Raw genomic sequence first — 25,109 nt, 5'->3', positions numbered from 1 at the left:
CAAATCAATTGACTTTTCCCAAACAGCTAGGAGAGTGAGGATCCTAACAACAACTTGACCAGTTTTCTGTCAGAAAGCAGGAGAGCTCTCTCAGACAAATTGCAGGGATTCAGCATTCTCAGACTGCACCGCTTGGGATATTACAAAAGGCAGTGAGGGCGGGAAAACGTTAGCATGTGTGAGTTTTCCAGTACCTAAGACAGAATCACACAGTATCAGGGTTCACCCCCACCCCCAAATCCCTGCTATCGGCCCAATCCTGAGGGCATCCCCCATGGTCTTTGATGGGAATGGCCATTGCTCATCGTCTATGAGCACAATCTAAATAAACAGACTCAAAATCCAACAAAATGAATAAGCCTCCCACAGTGAATTTAAGAGGGACACAATCCTGCTTCCACTGAAATCAACTCCCGATTTGAGATTGGATGGGAGCTAGATCTGGTAGATGTGAGAGGGATGCCTTTGACCAGCACATGATTGAATTCTAGTGCTGTATTTCATGAGATGTTCCATAAATGTTATTTATTATTTGCATAATCTCATTCTGATTTATACAATGGTAACATGTGCTCAGTAATCCTATATATATATATATATATATATATATATATTTCAGGTTTAGCTCCGAGTGCTTTCAATTTGGGAGTGCCTGTGTCTCCAAGGTCACCTCATAAATCCAGGTATTGTGGCACTGCACTGCCAATCTGTGTGGGGTATAATAACTCTTAAGGGAAATCAACACTGAAAATGCTTCCGAATTTTTCAGAAAGGACATGTGTAGAATACATCATCATAGCCCAGCTGAGCATGCAACATCTTTGCAAACACCAGAGAAATACATCACATCCCCTCAATTGGGTGGTGAGCAAAAGCAAATAATGTGCAATAGGTAAATCATGGGACAGCTGTGCGAAGAGATTACTTGCTTAAGCAGCATTTCACCCAGGCACATTTTCTGTGCATATTTTATAACCCATCACTGAACAAGCCCACCTGCTTTGTTCTAAATAAACTCATGAAAAAGTCAAAGGTGGACAAAAGCAGTCACAAATCAAAGGCCCTAGCTCAAAATTCAGATGCATTCTGTTTAGAAAATAGTCTAAAATATTTCATAGACAGGATGATAAATTCAGCTACAAAACTGCCTTGCAGACTGTTTTAGGATCAATTGTAATAATAAGGCTGACATTTTGGCCAATGCCTTACAGACCAACCTTCAGAAGCACACAGCTATGTAATTGTACTAGATGATTGACAATCAGAATACCAGTTTCAGGGCATCATAACAAGAACAGTACATAGCATGATAATAGTAATTAAACACACAAAACCTATGTTTAATTACCATGAAGGTTGCAACACATGCTGGCAAGCCAATCCAAGTAAAATGTAAAAGCTGGCATAATCCTTAACCATTCTATCATGTCCAGATATAGAATTATAAACGAGGACCTAAGGAGTCTGGCAAACATATGTACCGTGTTGCATATCCAGTTCCTTCCTCCTCATTGCAGTTTCATTGTGCATCCTGTCGTGAATGTGCATGTAGAGATGTACATACCCTGCATTGCATGGCTCTGGAGAGGTTTATTCTATGACAAAATGTCAGGACAAGATATATGAGAGCTGGGTGAAGCCTCAGGATTAGGGATGCAGAACCCACCGCCCAAATTCACTTGGCAGTAGCTTCATTATCCTATAGCTTGTGTCACTCTTGAAAATGATTTTTACTTGTACACTGAAGCCTTCATTAGGTAACCCCGTCTTAAGTAACTACTTCAAAGTATCCCCAAGGTTTGCAGTACAATTCTGTTTGACCTTTAATTAAATACCAAGGCTATCTTTAGTAGGCAAAGGGTATTTGCTAGTTCCTCAGGGGATTTTTAATTCTAGCACTTCTTGTAGCTCAATGGTTGCAGTGAACAGGGATTTGTGCAGATATGTTCTTCTGTTTTGATCTGTGTGGGCTCCTACCCCATGAGTTTCACTTTAAGTCGCAGGTTCAAATGATCCCCAAAAACAATCAAAGCAAAACTCAGATAAAACAGCATTTTCACACACAAACCCATGATTTTACCTCATTTCTTGTTCAAAACAAAGCCCTGATATGCTTAAAACCAATTCTGGGTTCAGAAACTTAAAATGAACTAGGGGTGAATTCTTCATTTGTAACAAAGCCCGTGTTATAACTATAAAGGGAAGGGTAACAGCCCTCCTGTGTACAATACTCTAAAATCCCTCCTGGCCAGAGACTCCAAAATCCTTTTACCTGTAAAGGGTTAAGAAGCTCAGGTAACCTGGCTGACACCTGACCCAAAGGACCAATAAGGGGACAAGATACTTTCAAATCTTGGTGGGGGGAAGGTTTTTGTTTGTGCTCTTTGTTTTGGTGGTTGTTCGCTCTTGGGACTAAGAGGGACCAGACATCAATCCATGCTCTCCAAATCTCTCTGAACAAGTCTCTCATATTTCAAACTTGTAAGTACAGCCAGGCAAGGTGTAATAGTTTTATCTTTGTTTTCTCAACTTGTAAATGTACCTTTTACTAGGGTGTTTACCTCTGTTTGCTGTAACTTTGAACCTAAGGCCAGAGGGGGTTCCTCTGGGCTCTTTAAGTTTGATTACCCTGTAAAGTTATTTTCCATCCTGATTTTACAGAGATGATTTTTACCTTTTTCTTTAATTAAAAGCCTTCTTTTTAAGAACCTGATTGATTTTTCCTTGTTTTAAGATCCAAGGGGTTTGGATCTGTATTCACCAGGGAATTGGTGAAGAGTCTCTCAAGGCTACCCAGGGAAGGGAATTAGCACATTGGGAGTGGTGGCAGCGGACCAGATCTAAGCTGGTAATTAAGCTTAGAAGTTTTCATGCAGGCCCCCACATCTGTACCCTAAAGTTCAGAGTGGGGAAGGAGCCTTGACAGCCCAAAACCAGGTCAAGATTTAGCTCATTCACAGTTTCTTAAAGCAAGTTTTGTACAACTCTGCTTACTTGGTGCAATGTAGGTTAATATCCTGTGTGTGGGTTTTCTTAACAGTGCTCTAAAAAAAGGAAATGCATTTTCAATTCTCATATACTGGCCACAGCAGCTCCTTTCATGTAAATAATTATTCACACTCATTTAGAGATTACATTCCAAATATGCATTTTAAAGGAGATTTAAAAAGCAATAGACTGTAACAAACTTCTGCAGGACCATTATCTGCAGCATAATGTGTAAATATTCTAGAGTTCACAGATAAGTGACAACATAAATGGTACTGTTTTCAAAGACTATGGCACTAATGCACTGAATCCTAGGAGTATAAATCTTTTAGACAATGTTTTAAGTGATTTTAGGGCTGATGAAGAGGTGCTGGATTGAAAGTCCTGGAGGCTGAAGTCCCATCAATGAAAAGGGATGGAATGGAAGAAGCACCTTGGTGTTCTGCCAATGTGCTTTGACCCTTATTTCAGAAATCATCTCTAAAAGTGAAGGAGTTTTCCTTTCTCCAAATTGATTCAGTGCTTGGCCTCTGGCCAAAAGATATGCCAATTATGGTGGAGGGTTTATGTAATGTGGACATTTATCTATTAGGAGATGGATGGTTTCACAGTTCAGGGCAACAGCACATGTATTTCTCCTCCATGGTCCTTTGAGGGAACCCTTTCTAGGTTCCCAGATCCTCAGCCATCACCTGTCTTGATCTCTCTCCCTCCAGACTGGGGATGTTCTAGGCTGCACAGTTCTTTGCCTACACTGTGATATCCCCAGTGAGCCAGACCACCTGAAAGGCCAGCATCTGCACTTTGCTTTGTTATGAACATTGTAATTGCCCACAGTTACAAGTTACTACACTGAGCTTAATAAGCAAGTACATTTATTCTTAAGGTGAAAGCATTACAAAGAAAACATATTAAAAGCTAATGAAACCCCTACACACATGCTATAAAGCTTACCAGAGGTCACTCCCAACTCTAACCTCGAGTTCCGGTAGTTGTCCGTCCTTCAAAACTCACAACTGGGTTTTCCCCATGTTTACATGATCATAGCTTTCTCCAAATCAGAACCAGAACCACCATGAATATTTCAATCTTTTCTTTACACAGTTAGGGCCATTGATCTTGGCCTCAGGTAATGGTGATCAGCAGACAATGCCTCACTCCTCAGGATGTAGCTTCAAAGGGCTGGGTTTTTTGCCTCGCCCAAAGTAGGGAATTTGCATTCACCTCCCTTTACATATTCCGCAAGAAAAGCACTTAAACATTTTGTTTCATTATTGTTGAGCACATTGTTCAATATACTCCATTGAACCCCCAGGTCTTACATCTGTCAGATCTGCCCCCTGCAAGATTAGATACAATCCTGGCCAACAATAATATATAAACCATTTATTTAATACAATGGATCCCAAAAGATATTTCAACTTAATTCAGTAAAGTCTCCCAAGGATATGGCAGGAAATGGCCATATCTGTCACAGATGGAAACCAAACAATTCATTGAATATACTTAGAGCCTCCATACGGCCTTGAGATGTTCATATTTATGTCCCTACTGTTCATGGATAAAAGTGTAGCATGTAAATTGCACTCACTTTTCAAGATACAATTTTTTGGAAGACACCTAAATCCACTACTGATTCTGCATTCTTTACCTCCGCAAAACTTCCAGGGAAGTCAGTGGCAATTTTGCCTGAATTAAGAAATGCAGGATTTTACCCTAAACTAGAGTTGTAAAAGCAAAAGACTGTTTTTAATCTTAAAATGTGCAACACAGCATCTGAATCCAGTCTTTTTTGTATTTGTTGCATTCATCCAAGACATCCAAATGTCCTCCCAACTCTTTGAACAAAAATGCCTGTATACCATGTCTGAGTCCAAAGCAAAGTTTTATGATTGAATTTCCAAATCCTGAAATTAGGGGTTTTATAATAGAAATGATGTCATTTGAAAATAAATGGTACCATTATAATTGCAATTTGTAAATTAACACATTAAAACAACAACAGCACAGGAAAAGCCTGCAGCTTCTCAGTTCAAGGGCTGTAAATTATTTTTACTTGTATTTAGGATCTACCTCTAGATCTTAGTACTTAAAGAACCACATTTATATAGAAAACTATTATCTGCTGTGAACTTTTCAGATTACATTTTAACACTATCCACCTCATTATTTCAGCTATTAAAAGAAAAGTTCAACAGTCATTTGAGTTCAGCACAAAAGGGAAGTTTTGAATTATAAAACATGTATGGAAAAATGTACATCAGAAGCAAATACATTTAAACACAGGCACACACAACATTCAGACTGCGTTGGCATGATAAGGTGCTGACATTTCTAAATGTCATGTGAAGAAGAGATACAAACTCATTGCATAATAAAGCCTATTAGTCAGCAATTGACTAATAAATATACAGTCTAGTGCCAGTGGAATACTTTACTACTTGTAAACATTTTAAATGGAAAACAAAATATTGAATTAATGTATTTAAAGAAACACTTATCACAGGTGACTGTGGTCACGGATTTTCCAAAGATTGGTTAGTGGGGCCTATTGATGGAAATCAACTTCATGCACCAACTGTGCACATCCAGGACCTCACTGAAAAACAAAACAATGTCTGTGGCCCTTGCGTTAAATTCAGAAAGCATGTTGCTACAGGGATAAAAAAACAGTGAGGGTGGGTAGTAAAAATGGGCAGATAAGAGGGAGAAAATGGTGGAGATACTAGAAAAAAAAAAAAAAAAGGTTGTTTAACCATCCATCAAAAATGCCATGCTGTCTTTTCAGCAAAAGTTTAAAATGTCCAGGCACTTGAAGTCACTTTCCATCATAAGTGCTGCACCAGAAATTCATTAGTATTTCATGTGTAGGCTCTAAGGCTACGTCCTCACTACGGAGGGGGGGGGGAGGAGTGGGGGGGGTCGATTTAAGATATGCAAATTCAGCTACGCGAATAGCGTAGCTGAATTAGACATATCGGAGCCGACTTACCCCGCTGTGAGGAGGGTGGCAAATCAACCTCCGCGGCTCCCCCGTCGACGGCGCTTACTCCTACCTCCGCTGGTGGGGTAGAAGCGTCGATTCGGGGATCGATTGTCGCGTCCCGACGAGACGCGATAATTTGATCCCCGAGAGATCGATTTCTACCCGCCGATTCAGGCGGGTAGTGTAGACCTGCCCTAAGTCTGCAATCTGATCCACATGCCTCCAGCCTTTTGGTGTTCCATTGACCTCAGTCAATCTCTGTGTGGTCTCATGTGGATCCAGTTGCAGGAGTGTGGCTGAAGGGATGGCTTTTCTTCCCAAGAGAGATTGGCCATGGAGATGTGATTTTCAGGCCAATGGAGTGCTGGATGACTGGTTAGGGAGAATTCATGTCAGGATACAGGGGAGTTGATAACCATAGGACATAGGATTTGCCATACTGGATCATACTTGTGATCCATCTAATCCTTTATCTACCCTCTGACAGTGGCCAGCACCACGTTCCAGAGGAAAATGCAAGAAACCTCTTAACTCTTACTAGTTATGGATAGGCTGAAGTCCTAAAGCATCAGGTTTAATATCACTATAAAATTTATATTAACGCTATTATAATTCTGGATATTGTTGTTATCCATTTAAGGGTCCAATCCCTCTTTTGTATCTTGCTAAGTTCCTGGCCTCAATGTCATTTTGTGGCAATTAGATTGTGGAACTCATTACATATTGTGTGAAAAAGTATTTCCTTGTATCAGTTAATTTGTCATATTTTAATTTCATTGAATTTCCCCTAGTTCTTGTGTACAAAACAAGGACAAAAATTCCCCATCTTCTTTCTCTAGGCCATTCATTATTTTATAGACTCTTGTCATCTCCTCTTTTCATCTCCTTTCTAAGATTACAAAATCTTGATCTTTTCAATCTGTCTTCATATAAGATTTTTTTTCATGGCCCCTAATCATTAGTCACCATTCATAGATTCCAAGGCCAGAAGAAAACATTGTGATTATCTAGTCTGACCTCCTGTAAAACACAGGCCATAGAACTCTGCCAACGTAATTCCTTTTGAACTAGAACATCTTTTTTAAAAAAATCCAACTTTGATTTAAAAATTGCCAGTGATGGAGAATCCACCACAACCCTTGATGAATTGTTTCAATGGTTACTCACCCACACTGTTAAAAAAATACGTCTTATTTCCAGTATGAATTTGTCTAGCTTCACCTTCCAGTCACTGGATCTTGTTATACCTTTGTCTACTAGACTGAAGAGAGAATTATCAAATATTTGTTCACTGAGTAGGTTCTTATAGACTGATCAAGTCACCCCTTAACTTTCTTTTTGTTAAGCTGCAAATAGATTGAGTTCCTTGAGTCTATCACTCTTCTTTAAACCATCTTTAACTCTACAATACTCTTTTTAAGATCAGATGACAAGTATTACACACTGTATTGCAGGAGAGGCTATCTTAATTTATATAATTGCATTACAATATTTTCTATATTACTCTCCATCTCCTCCTTTATACTTTCTTACATCTTGCTTCCATTTTTGACCACAACTGCAAATAGAGCTGTCCACAGTGAAAATCAGGTCCCTTACTCGAGTTGATGCAAAGAGTCTGAACCCTGTAAGGCAAGAAAATTTTAATGGTTTCCTTCCAACATGAACTGCTTTACATTTATTAATATTGAACTTCCATGTACCAGTATGTTGCCCATTGACCTAGCCTGGCTAAAACCCTCTGAATTTTCTCACAGTTCTCCCTAGACTTGAATAACCTACATAGCTGTGTGTGTTATCCTCAAATGTCACTACCTCACTGCTCATTCCCTTTGCAGTTCATGAATAGAGGCATTAAACACTGGCCCTACCATGGAATCTTGAGGCACCCCACTGTTCACCTCTTGAAATGATAATGTTGTGTCCCTTCAACATTATACCCTGAAAATAATTGCAATTAGCATGCCAATTGGACTGGGCCTTGTTAAGAGCTGATGTAAAAAGCTGCCCAGAGGAAGCCAGAAACTATGCTACTTGTTCTTGAGCACCATCTGCTGGCACCCTAACCATTTACATATCTTACACACACATATATGTACATACACACAGATATAGATCACTGTCACAGGTAGACCCTGTGATTGCACAGGTGAGTAGCCAAAATTAGCATGGTGGGCTTGATTTTGCTCCCACTGAAGTCAACTGCAAAATTCCCATTGACTTAGTGATGTAAGACTACATCCTATGTGGCTGCTAGGAAGAGTGATGCATCTCTACAGAACTGGGAACAGTCTTGAACTGTAAGACCTCTTGGACTTTCCCTAGGGCCAGCAGCCACAGAGGCAATTTTGAGCAAGAAAGTCTATTATCAATATAGAGACAAAAAAGGACAGAAATAGAACCATGTTAATTTCAGCTCAAAAACAGAGGGAAAAATACATTTGTGTCAAGCAAAAAAGTGATAAAGAAATTTTATTTGAAAGGTTTCTCTAGCGGCCATTACAAACCACGAAAAGAGAGAAAACAATGAAAATTATAAAGTAGTAGGTGAAAACATCCTTCAATTTATGAATAAACGATAAGCCTCATTCAGGTAATGATAGGTTACAGTTAGATGCTGAAGTGTAGTAGTATGTCAATATTAAAGGTAAAGACAAATCCATTAGAAGACAAACTCAGAGATGCATTTTCCTCCCATCAATCTTCCGAGGGGCATAGGGGACATTTAATAAGTTATTAATAGGGTGACCAGATAGCAACTGTGAAAAAACGGGACGGGGGTGGGGGGTAATAGGCGCCTATATAAGAACAAGTCCCAAAAAAGGGGACTGTCCCTTTAAAAATGGGACGTCTGGTCACCCTAGTTATTAACAATCATCTCTAAGAGTATGCTGCAGAGTTATGTAGCAGTAACACCATTCAAATCATAAATTGCAGATGTGCTGGTGTGGTTTGCTAACAAAGACATAATTAATAATAAACAGTCCTATTTAAGGCTATTTTCTGAAAATAATGTCTCTGATTGTATATATTTCATGGTTTGTTTTTTTTTAAGATCTTGAGTGAAATTTGTTAATGGTAAAAAATTAAGCCTAAAGTATATACTGTATGTGCCAAAACTACTAAAGACAAACTAGCATAAAAGTACTAAAATATTTCTCAGTGATGGTCCAAAATACTGCAGTATCAATACTATGAAACACATAGTGGTTGCCATTAAAATCTACGGAATTTCACCTTTTATTTAATTAATGTTACTACTAGTTAGTATAAGGAATAACATGGTAACATAAGTTACTTGCAAATGGCAGCTGTGAAGATTTCAGTGGGGGACCATTGTTAAGTCAAGGACCATTTCTGTAATTTTTATAAAAAAGGTTAATGGAGCTATTATGTAATGTCTGGAAAATTATATTCAAATTTGTGTTTAAATATTTGCATCTTTTCTGTATCCTTATGAAACACAGTACATATATACTACCTAAGACATTGAAATTATATGAGGACTTATAGGGAGGGACAGATTTATTTATTTTTAAAATTATTTGAATTACTAGAGACCTAAATCAGAATTGGGGCCCAATTGTTCAAACACATAGCAATAGACGGTCCCTGCCACAAAGAGATTATGATTCAAATAGACATGGCCCATAAAGGATGGGATGGAAAACAAAGACACCGAGAAGTTAAGTGTCTTGTCCCAGTTATAAAGCAGCAGATCACTGGAAGAGCCAGGAATAGAACCCGCTACTTCCAGTTCATTACCCTAACAATGAGACCATGCTAGCTTGCATTCTATGTGGTATATACCACTAACATCTACACAAAGTCCCATCTTATTGACTTATCTGCCACCTTGAAACAATATTTCAGAGATGCAATTACTTCACCATGTCACCACCAGCAACTGAGAATTACAGCTGCCAAAAGGCTTTTCCCCAGAAGTGCTGCAGCAGATCAGGCCACACATTTTGAAATTCCTAACCCAGGCATTCATTTTGCAAATCAGATCCATGCAGGCAGATCAAGAAAGAAAAGTAGTCTCCTTGTAGCATTTGTAGGAAGTATAATTAATGTAATAGATCCACACATCTTGCCCCTCAACTCTACTTCTGTGTAATCTACTATGATACTCACTACATTAGTGTGGGAGTCAGCTGATATTTCATTATTACAAAAGAGTAGAGAAAAGTGCAGTTGGGATCTTGTAGAAGCTAAGAACCTTTGATAAACAGATGTAGCCCAGTCAAAGGAAGGGAGAGTGTATTGTTGAAGCTTTAAGGAAGTGCATTGCTTCCTTAGCAATGCTGAGCTGTTCCACTAAAGCTTATATTAAGCCTCTTCCATTGATTTATGAGCATTAGATGACAGTCTTAATGAACAATGCTGCTTCTCAGGAAGAGAGTCAAACTATGGGGAATAATTCAAGGTGTGCCAAAATACTTATATGGAAAAATAAAGAGTACCTCATAGCAAGCTACTTTAGATATAAGGATGGTGTCCCAAAAATGTATTCCAGCCATATATTAAGTCTGATAAATGTAGCACAAAGACTGTGGTACATTGGACAGCAACATAAAGTCACGAAGCACCACATACGAGTTACCGAACATGCAATATAAATTGTTAGCCATAATGGATGTGTACGACATGAGATTGATGGCACCATCCATGAAAGCCATAGTACTTGGACCATCAATAAGATCCTTTTGTGCTTCATATTGACAGATTTAGAGCTGCTACTCATCAGATGTTGAGGAAATTAGAGCTAGAGCCGAGGGCAGTGAATCAGCTACCAGAGAAGCTTATCTTAGTTTAGTTGCAAGGGGAGACGGGAACAGCAGCTGGAAGCTGCCTCTTTAGATGGCCGTAAGAGCCATATTTTGCACCTACTACCCATTTAACAATAGTCTTTTCCCATGCTTTCTTGTCAGTGAGGAATCTACTTCTATTACAATTATTCAGGGGACAGAGAAGGCTTACTAAGTAACAGGAAAAGCAATTGTACTGATCTTTTTAGGCTTGAGCACAGGGTACTTGGTTAGGATAAGAGCATGCTAAAATGAGAATGTTTTGAATTCCGATTGTTTTTGTTTATGACATTTTATGAAATGTGGCTTTCCATAAAAATCAGGTGACCTGGACTCTGTCACAAGTGAATACAACTTACATCTTTCAGAGGTGGCCAAGATACCAGTCCTACAGCCAAATCAATCCCTACCAGGTGACTATCTGAGAAATCAAGATATGCACTGAGCCTGGATGGCCAAGAAAACTCAGGTTTGTCAGTCCAGTGTGGGTATCTACTGCCCTGTCACCAACCCCTTCATGCTTCAGTCTTAGGACTGTTAGCTGACCTCATTCACATCAGAGACAAGATGGGTGAGGTAATATCTTTTATTGGATCAACTTCTGTTGGTGAGAGAAACAAGCTTACCAGCCACACACAGTTCAAAAAAGAACTAGATAAGTTCATGGAGGATAGCTCCATCAATGGCTATTAGCCAGAATGGGCAGTGATGGTGTCCCTAGCCTCTGTTTGCCAGAAGCTGGGAATGGGCGACAGGGGATGGATCACTTGATGATTACCAGTTCTGTTCATTCCCTCTGGGGCACCTGGCATTGGCCACGGTTGGAAGACAGGATACTGGGCTAGATAGACCTTTGGTATGACCCAGTATGGCCATTCTTATGTTCTCCAGATTGGGGGCTTATACTTTATGGTCCCCTGAGCATGCGTAATAGGGAGCTGTTTGCTTCTCCTCTCTGACCAAGTATGGCTGTTCTTATGAGCTCTTCTTCAGCTCTTTGTAGCTCAAAGGTTTTTCTCGCTCACCAAACAAAAGTTGGTGCATTAAAAGATATTACCTCATTCACCTTGTCTCGCTAATATTCGGGGACCGACATGGCTACAGCAACACTCATTCACATCAGCAGTTCATAGGCAGAGAGGCTGGTTCTCAGATAGCCAAGGCTGAAGCCATGCTGGACATTAGAGACCAAAATAAACACATTGAATTGCACTCAGATGAGAAGGGAGTCAGAACATTTGCTGACGATCTCATGAATAGTATGCTTCCAATAGGCATTAGCTATTAGTGGAACAACTGGAGAAGAGATCTTAGAAGTGCTACAAGTGTGTCCTGAACTAGCAAATGAGTATATGCGAAAAAGCATAGGAAAAAGTTGAATATCTAACTGTTAGGAGGGGGCTGGAATTGATTTATCCATCTGTCCCCTGTTAACATTCCTTGTTCCCATGGAAGCCAGCTTCTCAGAGATACTAATGCTAACAGGAGTAGCATTTTTCCTCTGTGCCATCATCCATCACATCTGTTTTTAAATGCTCGCGTGTGCACCCAACTTAGTTTTGTGTGAATAAATTCAGGGCCCAATCCTGTGAGAGGCCAAGGGTCAGCTGGGAAATACTGCCAATGAAAGTTGAGTTTACTCACTATCCCCCACAATTGCAGCCCTGCACTAGACACTCTCCCGGGCCCGATCTCAGCTGGGCCCAAGAGGAAGGGGTGCAGGGGATATTTTCAGGGTGTTAGTGGAAAGCTCCCTGATTCTGGCCACAGCGTGATGCAGGGTACATCTACATTGGAGGTGAGAGATGCGATTCCCAGCTCACGTATATGCACCTGCATTAGCTCTGCCCGAGTTAGCCCCTAGAAATAGAAGCGTGAGCGTGACAGCATGGGCAGCAGCTTGGGCTAGCCGCCAAAGTAATGCCCAGGATTGTACTCTGGGCAGCTAACCATGAGCAGCTGCCTATGCTGCTGAAGACAGATGGCTCGTTTTAGGCACTAGCTCAAGCTGAGCTAGTACAGGTACATCAATGTGAGCTGGGAATCATATCTACTATCTCAAATGTAGACATGTCCAGGAGCGCCGCCAGCTTTTCTGCCGCCCTAGGCGGCGGAAGGTCCCGCCCGAAATGCCGCCCCCCACAGAGGCAGTGGAAGGTCCCGCTGCCGAAATCATAGAATCATAGAATATCAGGGTTGGAAGGGACCTCAGGAGGTCATCTAGTCCAACCCCCTGCTCAAAGCAGGACCAATCCCCAGGCAGATTTTTGCCCCAGATCCCTAAATGGCCCCCTCAAGGATTGAACTCACAACCCTCAGTTTAGCAGGTCAATGCTCAAACCACTGAGCTATCCCTCCCCCCCACTGAGCTATCCCTCCCCCCAAATACCGCCACAGTCGCTGCCCCCCAAATTGTAGTGCCCTAGGCGACCGCCTAGGTCGCCTAATGGGTTGCGCCGGCCCTGGACATGTCCTTAGAGCAGCTCCCAGGCTGCTCTAAATCATTCCACTGGTGTAGGGTCCTTAATAGCCTATTCCAGTGCAGGACTGGCAAAGTGAAACTGAGCTGTCCCATATAGTTGTGCCTCCAGCATACCCTACTCCACGGGGCAGGGTGTGAGTGCAGGGGAGACTGCTGGGTCAGGGCCCAGATCTTACACACTCATATTAGCAGGGAGTTTCTCTCTTCCTCCAACAGGAGAATTCTCTAGCATACATCCATAGCCTGATGATGATCCCCATAGCATCTACTTAGTGGCAGAGAAGAGTGAGAACTGTAGAGAATCTGCTCCTTGTCACTTTTGGACCATCTTCATTTTGGTCTTTATTTTAAAATACAGACTATAGATTAATGGCTTTTTGAAAGGGAAGAGAGGAAATATGGGGCTGGTACAATAGCTAAAAAGGAATATCATCTTTTCTGGAGCAATCTAGCTAATTTAAGTTATTTTTAAAATGTTCTGCATTTGCTGCAAGTGTCACTACTGTGTACTCCATATAGCCACATGCAGACTGTCTCACTATTGTCTTGCCTTCCGATTTATTTTTAGTTCTGTGGAAAGTGTAGCAATTAGCTGCCTTCTTACTGTGGTTGTTTCTTCCCAGGCATTTGCCGGTCATTTTTTAAGCCCTGTATTAGCTGTTTACATGTCATATTTTGTACCATTCAGGCTATAGTTTGAGGCTATAATGCCTAATTAGTGACCATTTTGCCTGTGCCAGCCTATTGTTTTTATATATATATATATATATATATATATATATATATATATATATATATGTGTGTGTGTTTGGATAAGTCTAAGTGCAACTGAAAACATGCATACTCCAAAAGAAACCCCACAAAACAAAAACATACAAAAGCCACCTCTACCCCAGATAAATATCATAGTTATCTTTAAAAAGTCACCATTTACTGAGGGTTACCCCATTATTATATTCAAGTAAAGCCATGTGGATAATCTGCAATAATAATGTCTTTGAACAATTTTTTTTATTCATTGTAAGTCTAACTAGAAAGGTGGTGGCGGGAGGGGAAGAGAGTGTTTATTATGATTTGAGGTCTGTAGAACCTATATCTCTAAGCAATAAAATCCATCGTCTCAAAATTCATATCTAACCTATTCTTGAGAACCTGCAGCAATGCCTCAACCACCACCTTGGTGCCAATGGGATAGTCACAGGAGTGACTGCTTACCAGTGTGAGTAAGGGAGACCCAGTCTGTTAAAAGAGGATCCACACATATTTAGCTTTATAGATGCTCTCAACTGATCCACAGATTTCCAATTGTTTTGAATAGTTTAATACATCCTGAAAAGGTTGATTTGCATCAAAATATATCACAGAAAGGATATTTTTTATGGAAACAAGTGACTGTATTATGCTAAATGTATTCCTTTCAAAAGAGTGTTCATTGGAACAAATCCACTGCAGCTTGAAATGCTAGGTTTTTTTCTAAAAGGAAGTTTACATGTGGATAAAGAAAGTATGTAGCCTATAAACATGTTTCTGCAACATGCTCAAAAAGGCATAAAGAAAGTCATTACACATTTGTGCATCAAGGTATTTTAAGACCCCAAATACAATCTTCCTCAGCTTAAGTTTTAGGATAATATCGAATCACATGCAAACATATACAACATTAATACACATGGAATTTTTAAATGGTAACATATTTTAAACAATTCTGTAATTAAAACTCCACAGAGATAGTTAACTTCAGCTTTAGAGTTTTAAATCACCATCAGCTCATTTAGGAATACCACGTGGCTACTTGTCTCTGTTCTGTTTTGTCAGTGTCTGAGCTAGTTTGCATAAGCTTTTTGGAGTAGGAATGTTGTTTCCTTATTTGTTTATGAAGTGCTAAGTGCACAGTTGGAACATGATGAAATAGTAAATAATTTTCATGTAAACTGAAGCAAAAGGGGCCGGGAGAACCGCTCCAATTTCCTTTAAGTATAGGAGGTAATTTGTACATCTTGTATTAATTTCTCTCGTCAATATTTCCAGTCAACCATTGCCTGCTTTCTAATTAGGGAAAAGCACCTCCACACACACTTATCCTTGTCTTTTTCAACTGCATGATTAAAAAGAAATGGAATAGGGTTTGTGTGGTGGAGGCTGGGGAAAAAAAAAAAAGAAAAGAAAAAGATGACACAGCCTGCTAGTAACATATTGTACATTTTCACTTCCACCCACAGGTTTTGAGCCTGTGGAGGTTTTCTGATCATAGTAATACTTATTCTTACATAATCACACTTGCCAGGAAACACTCCCTCTGTACTGAGGCTGGGGGAGAGATGCACTATAATCTCTTGTGAAACCCCCAGAGGGACATACTAGCCGCCACTTGCTGGAGATTAGATGACATTGTTGTCACTGAATTCATGAACAAGGCTGGCAAGAGTAGGAGTGTTTCTCAGCAGTGTAGGTGCTTTCTACAATGCACTTCAGAATATCTTCAGAATATCATTTTAGCCAGGATGGGGTCCCTAGGCTCTGTTTGCCAGAAGCTGAGAATGGGCGACAGGGGGTGGATTATTTGATGATTACCAGTTCTGTTCATTCCCCCTGGGGCACCTGGCATTGGCCACTGTCAGAAGACAGGATACTGGGCTAGATGGACCTTTGCTCTGACCCAGTATGGCCATTCTTATGTTCTCCAGATTGGGGGCTTATACTTTATGGTCCCCTGAGTCCGTGTTATGGGGAGCTATTTGCTTCTCCTCTCAAAAGTAGAAAAGAAAGTGGTGGGAGGAGGGGAAGATGTCAGGCTATCACTGTTCCTTTAAGTTCTCCAAGTCCTTACAAGGGAAAGGAGGGCATTAGTTTAAAGAGGCAGCTGGTGAGGGGGAGGAGAAGGGAGCATTTATAATGATTTGGGTTCTGTAGAACCTATGCGCCTAAGCAATAAAATCCATCTGCTTAAAATTCATATCTAACCTACTCTGGAGAACCTGCAGCGATACCTCAACCACCACCTTGCTTTCAATGGGATAGATCACAAGAATGACTGCTTGACAGTGTGAGTAAGGGAGTCACAGTCTGACCTAAAGCCAAACCAAAAGAAGTCAAATTTTTGTGCCCACCACCTTTTACTGTGTGTCTGATAGAGCTTTGCTTTATGCTATTTGCTCTAAATGGGAACAGCAATGGAATTTGAATGCTCAACAGCAAATATTAATTGAAATGTTTACATAAGAGAGAAATACTTGTTAACTTTTAGACTGTGTCTTAGCCATTTGTGTATCTTCTGAGATATTCATCCTGGGATCACACTTCGGGGATACACACCTTGTCCTGGCCCATTCATTAGCTAGTTAGGAAATGTACTAGTTAAGCAAAGGAAAAATTTTAGAGGCAATATTGGCCAACATTTGAAATTGGGATACTGGAAACAGATGCATGTGAGACGTTCAACTCTAACCGCAGTTTCATTGAAATGCAGCCTTGGTTTGCTTTTGACCTACCTTTGGGAACCAGGAGTCATTTGCACAAATGTATTCATGTCTGTAAACTCATCATCAGAAATACAGATGAACGTCTCTCACTCTTATCTGGACATTTGTACAATGTCAAGCTTGTATTTGTTAGTCAATTTATAGTTGCATAGAGCAAGTTCCATGATATTTTCCAAGATGTTCTCTAGCAGTTCCAGTGAAAACCCAAACTTTGCACTACTTGAGATTTATGGGGAAACAAATTAACTCAAATACTAGCCTAAATCTTTTCAAATTTAGGGATTATGAGCCCTATGAATCAATCTTGACATATATGTGTGATCCCAATTTCTAACTTGGAAGAATTAGCACAACTAATTTGGAATCAGATTATCTGGAACCTATTCTGTTTTCTGCCACTGACGCACTGTATGAGAGGTTTCAAAAATATGACCAATGAGGAAAGATCAAAAGAACTGGGCATGGTAGCCTAGAGAAGAGAAGGCTGAATGGGGAGATAACAGTCTGCAAATAAGTAAACCGTTGTTTTGAAGATGGTGATCAATTGTTCTCCAGGTCCATCAAGGGTAGGACAAGTAGTAATCAGCTTAGTTTGCAGCAATGAAGATTTAGGTTAGCTATTAGAGGGGAAAAACCCTAACTCTCAAGATAAATAAGCACTGGAACATGTTGCCTAAGGAGAGTGTGGAATCCCTGTCCTTGGAGGGTTTTAAGAACAGGTTATAAAAACATCGGTCAGGGATAGTTTGGTATACTTAATCCTGCCTCAGTGGAGGGGGTTTGACTAGATGACCTCTTGAGGTCTCCTCCAGCTCTACATGTCTGTGATTTTATGGGTGCCTTCATTTCAGAAGTAGTAGCAGATTCAACTATGATGTAGCCATGGTGGCACACAGAATGGATTTCCATCATGAATAGTCCTTTGGAAGTCTTCTTCCTTTGGCAAGAGACATTATGGGATGGTTTAAGCTTCTTACATTCCTCAAAATTGCATCTTCCAATCTCATTCATGGTCAGTCACCTGATCTATTTTCTTCTACCTCAGCTGTACAGACCTTCTGTAAAAGCATATCTCCTTCTGCATATGCATCCGAAGAAGTGGGTTGTAGCCCACGAAAGCTTATGCTCTAACAAATTTGTTAGTCTCTAAGGTGCCACAAGTACTCCTGTTCTTATTACCCCACCATTGCATTTGTCTTGTTCTCTGCTAGTGCAAGGCTGCATCTTGCTGGGATCATCTAAGTATCTCCTTGTTTGACCAAAAAATAAAATAAAAATCAAACCAATGGATGTTAAGAGTACCTTCATTTACCTATGTGTAAAGTGGATGTAGTAATACTTGCTTTCTTCACAGAGATATTGAGAGATCTATTTAAATCTAATATTAGCACAGTGCTTTGATACTTTGTTTCAAGCACCATTATGCCATCTATAGTTATTAACTGGCATTAGTATTGTCAAAGGTAAAAGTGGCAAAATGTTTGCATGACAATGAATGTTCAACCTACTGTAAATATGTTGTGAAGCCATTATACTCTTCAAAAATCATTTATCAGTTTCTATTAATATGCTTGTTTACAGTGTGACATGTTGAAAATCAGATGTGTATCATCTGTGTCTTGTTTTAGTTATCAATGGTTTGTTGTCAAATTGGAACGGTGTATCTAGTGGGGTCAGTCCTGGGTCAGGTACTATTCAGTATTTTCATTAATGACTTGGATAATGGTGTGGAGAGCATGCTTATAAAATTTGCAGATGATACCAAGCTAGGAGGGGTTGCAAGCACTTCGCAGACAGGTTTAAAATTCAAAATTTCATTGAGTCAAAAATGTTCCAAGCAGCTCAAATGATTATAGCATGTGGGGAGGCATCATGACACAGGGGCTAAAGCATTCAAATCAAAGTCAGACAAGAATTCTAATGCTGGCTCTGTCATAAAGTGTGACACTGGGGTTATAGACATCTTGTCTTGCCCCAGTTTCCTTATACATACATCCACATTTTACAGATAAAATCTTGAGAGTTATTGATTTCACTGCAAAACCATGAGTTCACGAACCTTTTGGGGCACATTAGACACAACTTTCTAGGAACCAGGTCAAATTAAAACCAGACAAATGTTTAATTGGTTTCAGGTTTCATTATGAATATTTCACATCTCTAATTAAGAGTGCAATTTAGAAGATTCATTGCTAAATCTGAAGTTTCCTTCATTAATCCATTGCAAACTGCCTAGGAATTGCAAGGAACATGGCTACAGAAGAGATTAGAAAGATTTATCATTATATTGAGATAAGGACCAGGAGCTTGAATTTTACCTGGGGTAGAACTGACATTGTCTTTTGCATTTTGGATTAATTTAATTTATGAATGGCCTTCTGGGTCAGGTCAATGTAGAATAAATTGCAGTAATCTAGGCTTAAAGTGACAAAAGCACGGATCACTTAAAGGAATGGGTATAGCTTCCTGACTAGTCAAAATATGGAAGAAAGTATCTATGGCTGTTGTTTCTGCAATGTTCTTGAGTTGGGACTGGTGTAGTAGGACCTCCAAGATTTTTAACCAATATAAGGAGAGACATTCTTAATAGGAGAACTGAAGTTTCCTGCAAGTTACTCCAGGTAGTTCTCTCTTCCAATCAGCACTACTTTAGCCTATGTGAATATGAGCTAGCTTTTCCCCCAGATCTTTATTTCCTTCAAATTTTGGAACAACAGAACCATCACACTTTGTGGATTTAAGGAATAGGAGATGGAGCTGGGAATCAATAGCACATCAGTGGCATCAGAATCCATTCTGTCTTCCCCAGCAGCTTCACCTATGCCGTAAATTGCTTGAGAAAGAAAATAAGACAGAGACATGTAGTACTCCACAAGAGAGGGCCCACAGTAAGGTTGTATACCATTTGATCTCTGCAATAAAAAAAGGAGCAGAGCAATACCAACAAGGCTCCATCCACCCTTGGTAGGTCATGAGTGAATCAGCTAGATCTCATGATTAACTTTGTGGAAGGCTACCAGTAGGACTATCAGTACCAGCATGGATGTTTTGGCCTTTTACCATAGCGTTGAGGAAATGGTCCATCAGCTCTGAAGCAGGGCCAGCTCCAGGGTTTTTGCTGCCCCAAGCGGCTGGGGGTGGGGGGGGGGAAAAAGCCGTGATCGTGATCGGCGGCTCCACCGCGCCGCTTCTGCAGCAATTCGGTGGCAGGTCCTGAGGGATCCGCCGCCGAATTGCCGCCAAAGAGCCCCTTTCCATTGGCCACCCCAAACACCTTCTTGCTGCGCTGGTGCCTGGAGCCGCCCCTGCTCTGAAGATTATGTGGCCTGCAATATCTAGGGCAATAGAAGATGGAAGTTCAGTTGTAATTCTGATTTGTTACAGGTTTAAAGCAGATAAGTCATCATCACGTTTACAGCTTTGGTATAAATCATTTAAAAAAAAAAAGAAAATTAAAAATTCTTGATAACAAAAAAAAGGGTGTATATACCCAATAAATTCCAAAGGCAACCACTGACAGCCTTGTGCACATTTGCAACTGTTACCCAACCACCTATTTTGTTAAGAACAGATTTTGATCTTAACACATACCCAATGAGGTACTCAGCTTATTCATGTTTATAAAACAATGTGTGAGTGTAGCTATGCTGCTTTGGCTGCATAATAACTGTTAAAAATAGTAATGGTAGGAACTCTCTGTTGTGCAAAAGACCTTGGAAAGCTAAAGTTTCAGTCAGACCAACACTGGATCAATGGAAAACACGACATTGTTCCAAGTCAGGTACAAATTCCTCAGCCTTGGCTCAAGTGTTGTAGTTTGTTACTCATCATGCAATCTGGACTGTTGCAAAACTAAATTTTGCAGGCCTTCCAATCTCAACTGCTGGATGTGCTAAGAACATACTCATTTTTGCATATATTTTTGGAGTTTTTTTAAAAGTGGTGAATCATTTTTAGCCTCAAGTGTTGTCATAATGAACTACAGAATATCAAAATATCAGTACAAATACTTCCAATGAAGTCACATATGCTACCAAATGATACAGTGGTTGGAGACAAGTGGTCAACAGATCTCTCATCCATTACCTGTCTGACCATCATTGGAAATAGGAACGGTATGATCAATTGATTTTTACAGAATGGCATAGTATAGAGCAGGGGCGGGCAAACTTTTTGGCCTGACAGCCGCATCGGATTTCATAAATTGTATGGAGGGGGTTACCCCCCCCCCGCTCCCTGTCCCCTGACGGCCCCCGGACCCCCGCCGCCCCATCCAACTCCTCTTCTCATTCCTGAAGGCCCCCCCGGGACACTTGCCCCATCCAACCACCCCTTCTCCCTGTCCCCTGACTGACCCCAGAACCCCTGCCCCTGACTGCCCCCTGCTGCCCAATCCACCCCCCCTCCTTCCTGATTGCCCCCCCCGGGACCTCTGCCCCTGTTTCCCCCCCGACCACCATCCACACCCCCGCCCCCTGACCACCACCCCGAACTCCCTTGCCCTTTATCCAACTTCCCCTGCTCCGTGCCCCCTTACCGCACTGCCTGGAGCACTGGAGGCTGGCGGCGCTACAGCTGCGCCACCCGGCTGGAGCTGGGCCACACTGCTGCCGCCGCCACCACGCAACACAGAGCACCGGGTCAGGCCGGGCTCTGCAGCTGTGCTGCGCCAGGAGCTCACAGCCCCGCCGCCCAGAGCGTGGCACCAGTGGCAGAGTGAGCGAGCTGAGGCTGCGGGGGAGAGGGGACAGCAGGGGAGGGGCTGGGGGCAAGCCTCCCGGGCCAGGAGCTTGGGGGCCGGACAGGACGGTCCCACAGGCCAGATGTGGCCCGCGGGCCGTAGTTTTCCCACCTCTGGTATAGAGTATAAACACTTAATTTTGAAATGCATATTTCTGAAGGAAGTAGGATCACAGCACACCCTGAATTTGCATACATATGTCAGTGCTGAATATTTGCAATTGTTGCTGAGGCTGTACTTAGAGTTGTGTGTAATACTCCAAAGTGGTTGGGTATAGTGCATTTCCTTCTCTGCTAGAGAATGAAGAAGTTACCTTGTCATATTCAGTAGAACTGTATTAGGTTAAGAGGTATCCCATAATTTCACATTTCCTTCCTTTTTAACAGGCTGTATTGGCAATGGGGGAAAGGAAATGTCACAATTAACCAACCTGAATTCACTTTTAAATGAATTTTTGTTTACATATACAAATATTCAATGCTTTCTCATAATTTCCAAGGAACTCCAAATGCTGAGGCATTAAAGAATCCCACAATTTGTCATAAATTAACTTCTATGACATGAACTTACTCAGCTACATTTTGATTTCTTTTTATTCATGCATGCCATGACTCACAGTCTCTCTCTATAGCTGTTCTACAGTTTGAGGCTCTTTTGTCTGCCTGGAATACAAAGAGGGAGACCCATAGATTTCCCTTTTATGTTTCCTGTTGACATAGCCATCAGGTATTGCTTCCTGACTATCTGGCCTGCAGACTTCTGACCAGCATGAAAAGAATTTTCTCTTAGCAACCTTTACCACGTAGTCCTAAAAGGCTTTGGAAATGCAGTGGAAGTAAGCGAAGGGAAATGGATTTTGATTATAGCGAAAGTACCTCCTTCACCCACCAGCACCTGTACAGGAACTTGAGATCCACATCCTTCCTCCTTTGCAGCCAGCTCTGATTGAGCTTGGATGGCTCTTTTTATCTGGCTCTTCCACCTGGAGCATGCGCAGGAGGGGGGAAAGGGGCGTGGCCTCCAGGGCCCACAGTGATTGGTCTGTCCAGGTTGGCCCAGTGTGGGGTTGGTGCACCTTGTCACAGTCCCATGCTATGGGAGACTGATTTAGGCAACAAGCTGTCTCAGAATGGCTGAAACCACACTTCCTTCAGCAAGAGAAAAAGCAGACCTCTGCTCCCCTTTCCTGGCAAAGAAGAGCTGGGTCTCCTACTTTTCACTCCTCTCTCCACTCCTCACATCTGCTACTGGTGACAAGGTCCACCGGCCTTCATTAATCCCTCCTTCTCAGTGTGGCGCCTGTATCCCCCATCACAATCCACTTATTCTTAAAGATAAAAAGCCCCTTCCTGGCCACGGCCAGTAGCTGACCATGAGACATTTTAATATCCCATATTTCTATTGCAGCCTGTGAAATATCTTCTCATTAAAAAATAATCTATGCATGGCTAGAGAGAGATAATTTAGACCTGTCCAGCATCTATTTAATTTATGGCAATTTAGAGGAAGGCTTTAAAAACAAACAAAACCAACCTTAAGCTTATTTCCTATTTTATGCCTGCTAAAAAGATTGCATGATCCAGCTATTTCCAATATTTGTCTCTCCTGTGGGTGAAATGATTTGTGTAAGTTTAAAGCAACTGCAAGGAATTGGAGCCAACATGAGAGGTTAGGTCAGAGCACAATGGATTTTGCTGTGTGCAAATTAAAAAACAAAAAACAAAAACAAAAAAAAATGGCATAGAACAAAACATGATGCTTAGCATTACCCAAGGTAGTTAAGTCCAATTTGGTGGAAAATATCAAACATTTTAGCAGATGTGCATTTTTTTTCAAATAGCAGCAGAAATTCAGACAAAAGCAGCCTGGAGGAGTTGGGTACCACTCCCAAGGAAGTCGGAGGAGCCCATCCACTTGCGATGAATACAGTGGTATAGAAGACACATACGTGATAAGTAGAGCTGAGCGAAAAATAGATTTTCCTTTTTGCTGGCAATTGTGACAAATAGAAAAAAAATTGATCAGAATTCCCTCCCCCCCCCCCCGATTTTGTTGTTGTATTGACCAAAACAATTTGGCAAAATGACATGAAATGACAACAGTTTTGGTGTCACTGAATCTGCATTTCTCAAAAAAAAAAAAAAAAAATGAAAGTTTTTGTGCAAAAATATTTGCCCAGCCCTAGTTATAAATTAGTCAGAAAACAGACCTATGTGACAAGTAGTGTAACTTGCAGCACTGAGGCATTCAAGGATTATATTCAGATACCCTTACTCATGCTGAAATAGTACTTTACTCAACAAAGAGCCAATGAGATTATCATGAAATAAAGTGCCCATTGGTAAAGGTATCAGAATCTGGTCCTAAATGAGTGCAATTTAAACAAAGAGCCAGTGAAGTAGGTAAAACAGCTAATGGGAATATATGAAATAAATCAACCCTGCTTCCCTCCTCCTTTCCCTGCCCCGCCACACTTTCGGACTTAATGTTGCGTGTCCCCAGGCAGTCATTCAATGAGATTTGTGTTCAGTTACACCAGGGATAATTTTTTTTACAGCAGGCCAAATCTGTGCTTGTTGCTCTTGTTTTGAAAAGCCACAAATGCCATATTTGTACAAATCACACTGTTTTGCTTCTTATATCTTTGCAAGCAACATACACTCAAAGTGTAAATTGTTCCAATTATGTCCCCGCAAATCTCTAGCATTCACTGATATAAAAGGATGAACCATGGGAAACTGGATAGGTGACTTTTCAGGGATATGTGGCAAGCATTTGCTTTGGTTCTAAACCGTCCCACCCTCCCCCCACATAAAAAAAAAAAAAAGGATTTGAGTTTTGGATCAAACACACCCAAAAAATCTCACAAAGAAAATCCAAACCACTGAGTTTTACAGGTTTCCACCTGAAGCCATAAATCCTTAGCAAACAAAACTTGAGCCAAACTCACTAGAAATTCTGCTGTCATCCATTAAAGCTACTGGTACTAGACCCAAAATTAAAGGAATTGCACCTGAATTCAGGTTTCAGGATGGAAGTTTTACACAACTGTAGGAATAACCATGTCCTTCTGGTTATTATCCTTGATACCACCTCTTATAAACTGGATTCTGGACTGAGTTCTGGGTAGTACTTTTGCTGGGGTGAAGCACAAATCAGTGGTTCAGCACTTAGCTGGTGTCAGGGCCGGCTCTAGGCACCAGCCGAGCAAGCTCATGCTTGGGGCGGCAGATTCTACAGGCGACATTCCGCCCAATCCTAGGGCGGCACGGCCATTTTGTTTTGTTTGCCGATCCAGCCACCGTGTAGGGAGCAGCGGAGCGGAGGAGAGGAGCGCCATGCTGGGAGTGGGCTGCGCCCTCCGTCTGCCCCAGCCGGTGCCAGGTCTGTAGCAAGCCCGGCAGGGCAGCCCGCGTCCTTCCCTGCCCGCCGACCGGAGCGACGCGGAGCCCTCCCGGCAGGCGGCGCGGCGGTCGGGGCCACATGGCGAGCACCCCACTGAAGCCCTGGCCGCCCCCCTTCTCTCTCTCCCCCCACACCCTCCCCCTTCCCCCCGCTAGCCGGGACACATCTGCAACACAGGGAGTCCCCCTGCACCCTGGCTCCGGCCGCCCCGCAGGTT

The sequence above is a fragment of the Terrapene carolina genome, unplaced genomic scaffold (assembly GCF_002925995.2).
Source record: "Terrapene carolina triunguis isolate 2854851 unplaced genomic scaffold, T_m_triunguis-2.0 Scaffold89, whole genome shotgun sequence".
Taxonomy (NCBI): Eukaryota; Metazoa; Chordata; order Testudines; family Emydidae; genus Terrapene; species Terrapene triunguis.
Note: the sequence above shows the minus strand (reverse complement) of the source record.